A 6,036-nucleotide genomic window follows, 5' to 3' on the forward strand; every position below is an offset into this window, starting at 1 on the left:
CATACACAGGGCCATAGCATGCATAAACGTATTAAAAAAAATTAATAGTATTACTAAATAACTCTATCCGGGTTGACTGTAGAAAAAATAACGGACGAGATTGCCTCGTTGGTTTTATATTCTCTACGTCGACTGATTTAATTTGCATGTTATCCTGCCACGTGTCCTGTGGAGAGAAAGCGGATTAGGTGTTGATAACGCCGTTCATCAGTTTTTGCAGCTCATTTTAGGCTGTGGTTCCAAAAATGAAGCAGATCCGTATCTCAAGTGGACCACACCACAGGAAACAATGGCCATTGAACGCCCACCATTAAAAGTTTCTAGGGCCCACCTTAATTTCTATTTTTCATCCAACCTGTTGATAAGGTCACAAAGAATGGATGAAGGGAAAACATGAATATTAGCTTGATCCAAAACTTCTGTGGCTCACAAAAAGATTTCAATGGTCAGTAACCGTGACCATGTCAACTGTTTTAATCTTGGATATAATTGCATTACTTTTGACAGATAATGCATGGTTTAGAACTTTATACAAAGTAATAGTGTCTTTTTTTAACATCTCGAAAAGTTCAACCAATTTTCTAATGTTTTCTAAAAATATTAATACTTTTCGATATTTCCCATATGATATGATATTGATATGTCCGGATAATATAATATATGCTTTGAAATTGACATTTAAATCACTAATTATAGCTAAGGGAATGCCTAGTTATTAACTAAAATAAATATCCGCAATGGAGCTTTGAACAATCAATGAAAAGGATAAATGAAGATGGCCTAGGAATTAGCATAGGGGTCGACATGCCACGAGGTCAATTATAAAAACTTTAATTAGAATAAAATAGTTTTATTTAACCAGTTGCCTATCACTCATGGCCTTAAAGATGATATGCTTACTGCTGCTTTCTTCCATGATCAAATCACAAATCTCTTGATTAATCTTACATGAGTCATTGAAGATATTGATTGGCTTTAGGTTCTTATCCTACCTTGGGTAGATAATGTTAATAGCTAAGGAAATACCTTGGATTAATATGAATAAATATTCATTATGAGGCTTTGCCGATTGAGAATAACGGGTGTGAAAAGGATATTTGAAGATGCCTCAAGTCCCGAGGGGTTGAGGATAGGTGTTGAGGCAAGTTGAGGAAACTTGGAGCAAAAATAAAATATTTTATCTTCTGTTCTAAATCTTAGCTACTATCTTCAACATGCTGTGGACATGGGTATTAGTTGTATCTAGTATGAGTGTACATTAGCTTCTTCACAACAAGAGACTCTTTGATCTTCATAAATCCACTCCTCTTCATCCTCATTGTGGAGGTTTACATCTCTCTCTTCTTCAGGAAATGGCTGACCATCATCCATTTCCCCTGAGTTAGTGCCTACTCAACCATCTGTCTATGAGGGACATTGATTGGATCATATCTCAAGCTAACCACATTGTATTACTAGATTAGTTTGGGTGGAGCAAAAGGGCTCCTGGATAGATTCTAGTATTAGCCTCTCTTCCTTGTTGTTTGGTTTGCCCACTCCCTATATTTTAGTTTGCTTGGCTTGGCCACTCCCTAAATCTCTTCTTTGTTGCTTGGCTTGCCCACTCCATGAATCTTAGTTCGGGAGGTGGTCGGCCCTATCAACTATATTTGGCTTTTCACAATAGGCTGCTCTAGTTGTCTTCACTTCGATCGCCGACTTGACAATCTCATTAAAGAATACAAAAGGGTTGCATCAAAACCTTGTCTTGTATAGCTATATTACGAATTGCCGATAGGAGTGTTCTACTTGATTCATTGTTGAAAGCCATCAAAGCAAGTAAAAACGTAGGGAAAAGGAAAGGAAAAGGTCATAGCTTTCTTCCTTGCAATAAATCTTGAATCCGCAAGACAAAATAATAAAAGAAAGAAAAACCTCATGAACTTGAATAAAATCAATAATTGTAAACTTCTTCTTCTTTATTATTATTATTATTATTATTATTTTTTGGGTTAGCTTGTTAGTACACACTCCATGTTAGCCACCCCCGCTAGGGATTGATACCAAGACCTCAAGTGTTGAAATGAGGTATCTCCACTCAGTCTGCCAGTTGAGCTATGGATCTGGGTGTTGTGAACTTGTTTTTTTATAACAAATGACATGACTTATATAACCTCAACTTTTAATTCAACCTATAATGATAAAGTTAATACAAATTATAAAGACATCTAAACTGACTTAAACTCTTTAACTACTTTAAACCAAGCAATGACAGCTTGTATCTCTTGCATTTATCATTAGTTTTCACATAGCTTTCCAATTGAAAGGCCTCAAAAGGTGTCCCCAATCATCGCTTGATTCCCTTGAGCACAATCCGTAGGATTGTTCAGCACAATTCATAGGATGATAGTAGAGCATTTAACTAAGAAAGACCTCACTCGGGCACCAACTTTGATAGCAAGAAGATGGAAGGAAAAAAAAAAAGAGGGAAAGATCACCGTCTTGTTCCCTAGAACAAGCCTTAAATTCACCCAAACTCGAATAAAAATGAAAATTATTAGCTTGTTCCATACAATGCACTTGATATAGCTCATGTGAGCATAGACTGCTAGTTTGACCCAAAATGGTAAACTTAATAAAATAATAAAGATATTTAAACTAACTCAAAATCACTAAGTATGTACTATTGGATAACACAAACATGGATCTTTAAGATAAGACTGGACTCTTACAAAGACTAGAAAGAACAAATTACCAAAAACCTTAAAACTGGCTTCTTCTTCTTTTCACAAAATATTGTTATTAGTCAATCAATTCTCATTCATTAGTAAGTTGTATATTTCATAGATAGCTTTCTAAGGGATTTTTTATAATGACAATTCCGATAATCAATTGCAAAGTTATGGCCATTAAAAACTATATAATCTATGTTAAGTCATTCTTACCCTATCTCAAAGCCTTTAACTTGATTTCTTTCTATCTGGAAGCTTCATAAAGTCATCCGCTACCTATTAATGGGTCCTTGCTCTTGCTCTGATGGTAGTCTCTTAGGAGTTTCAACACCTGGTGAAGGGTTCGAGCACCCATACGTGGTGAAAACCCACTACGGCGTGAGTGTGTGGCAGTGTGTATGCGTGTTTAAAAAAAAAAAAAAAGTCATCCGACTACCTATTCTAGGTCAAATAGGCTTAGTGCATGGAAACCTTCACATGCATCTAGTTGCATTTGGACTTGTCATCCTTATCACCCTAGTCTAGTGAACTCTTCATCTGAGTCATAGTAAAATACAACCCAAACTTTGCGCGGTTAAAAGTTAGGTGGGCTCACCATGATGCTTGTGGGAAATCTACTCCATACACCTGTTTTGCCAGCTCATTTTAAGACGTAATGAAAAATGAGGCAGATCAAAAACTCAAGTAGACTAAGCATGAGCAAATAGTGGAGATTGAATGCCTACAGTTGAAACATTGGTGAGGTCCACCTTGATGTTTACGTGCCACCTGTACCATTCATAAGGTCATCATTCCCAATGGGATGAACTCAAAACACAAAAAAACACTAGCCTGACTCAGAACTTCTGTTCCTACGAATGTTTCAACAGTGGGCGCTTAATCCCCACTGTTTCTGTGGTGGTTTACTTGAGTTTTGGATCTGCATCATTTTTATTTTTATTATATATATATATAATATTATGTCCTAACATAAGCGGACAAAACGGATGAACTGAGTGGATTTAATACAAGCAACATGATGGGTGCCTAGCTGCGATGAGGCATAACTCATCAGCCTACTGAGTAAATTTTATGGGCCCACCTTCATTCATGCATTTTATCCACACCGTCCATCCATTTTATTATATAAATTTAGGGCTTTAGCCCAAAAAATGAAGCATGTCTAAAGCTTAATGTACCACACCACCGGAAACAATGTAAATTGAACATCTACCATTGAAAAGTTCTTGGGGGCACGTGAGATATTAATGCCTACAGTTTATCTGTGTAGTAACCATATGAATGGTTAGGATAGCATATAAACATCATGGTCGGCTCCATGAAGGTTTCAACAGTGGACGCTTCCATTCTCACTATTTGAGGTGGTGTAGCCCACCTAAGTTTTGGATTTTAATGATTTTGTAATTCCTATCCTATTGTCGTCTTTCAAAACTCATGGACGGAGTAGATTTATTAAACACATATTCTAAGCCCCACATAGCTTCCTACCACAGGAACTTAGTGGGGCCGGGGCTCAGGCAGCTCACGTCCGGACATTCGTGAGCACGCTCTGACCGGAGAGATAGGCTGATCCGTACGGGGATTAGGTGCGACCCTGGTAGTCCGTAGCTCGGCATGGGCAGGGCTCTAAGAGTCACTGTGATATATGGGTTTTATCCCGACCGTCCATCTATTTTTCTATATCATTTTAAGGTCTAAGTCAAAAAATGAGGCAGTTCACAGGCACAAGTTGTCCACCCTGTGGGGATTAAACACTGCCGTTGAAAATTTCCTGGGGGCAACAGAAGTTTTGGATCAACCTAATATTTGTGGTTCCCCATAATTGATTAGTGACCTCGTGAACATGTAGATGAGAAATAAGCATCATTATAAGCCTTTGGAAGGTTTCAACAGTGGTATCATTATCATTGGAGCTGCTGACAGGCAGGCCTAGGTAGGTCTCGGCCCAAATTTTAAACTATTTAAGGCTAGGCCATCAGATTAACCCTGTTCAAAATTCTGATTTTTTTTAGACACAAGCTTAGCCCATTGACACCCCGTGAACAATGGAAATCGGCGCCTGCACTTTAGGCGATCTTCTTTTGTCTTTTTTTGTTTTGGGGTGGGGGTGTGACTTTTGATTATTAGTTTGGAGTCACCACTAACTGCTTAATTTCAAAATCCTGCAGTCGGCTAAAACCCGCAGAATATGTAAGGTTGGAAAAATTCGAATATTCTTCTATCTTAGATTGACTCCTGGTCTGCGATTCGGGATTCCGAATAGGGGACCTCGGTTACAAAGAGGGAATGTGTTAGACACCCTCTCTGCCCGTAGAAATGTACGGTCTCGACTTGGTGTGGTGAGAAAATCTCAAGAGATGAATGATATGGTCGGAGTAGGACTAGGCACACGTGGATTTCTAATGCGGCAAGATCTAAGATTTCGACTAGCCACAGAGCATATGTCCAACAATGTGTTTAGAAGATGGATGTGATGATGCTTATACAAAAAGGTAAAGAAAAGTGGACTAGATCACTAAGAATTTCTGATGTGACGAAATCCGATGTACGACAAGTCACAGAGCATACGTTCACTAGAGATATAAAGAAGCAGGAGGGTTGAGAAGGGAATAGATGTCATGATAAATGCTTGTATGTAAAATGAAAAAATCTTTGGCTTGATTTTGAGTGGGCTAAGACATGAATTGCACTATGATCAATCTGAGTTTGACTTGGGGGTTGAGATGATTGGGAGGAGGCTAAAGGGTAGCTGAAAAATCTGATCGTGGAGGCTTATGAGTTCCTTCTCACCCTCACTCTCTTCCTTTCTCTCCCTCTCCCTCACTTGGATTTTGGAAATGAGAAATTGTTATTGTTTCTCTTGAAATTGTTGTGTGAAATGTGAAGAGGAAAGATCTATTTATAGTTTTTTCTAATGGCAATGTGGTAATTATTGGGCTTATGAGGGATAAAAGCTGACATGACAGCTTGTGATTAGTTGAAGAAAGAGAAATGACACGTGGCATGCTCTCATTGGTTCTTGGGGATTGGTAAAATGGTAAATAAGGTAGGCTGGGAAGGTAAATCCATATGAAAGTTGACTTTGAGACGAGAGACAGCTGTTGCTCAGAGGAGACACATGTCCGTTTCTGGAGCGGCAGTCGAATTACCGCCCACGGTAGTCCGACTACCGCCTAGGCTTGGGTTGATCCGGGCTTTGATCAATGGGCTTTGTTTGGTACTCTAGTTCGTTCAAAAGTCTTCTTTCGGGCTTTTGGGTTCAAATGAGTGTGTTTTTATACTGATTTGTATGTACGCTTTGGCTTCGACGATGTTTTGAGGTTCG

Source organism: Magnolia sinica, chromosome 6 (genome assembly GCF_029962835.1).
Source record: "Magnolia sinica isolate HGM2019 chromosome 6, MsV1, whole genome shotgun sequence".
Classification (NCBI taxonomy): domain Eukaryota; kingdom Viridiplantae; phylum Streptophyta; class Magnoliopsida; order Magnoliales; family Magnoliaceae; genus Magnolia; species Magnolia sinica.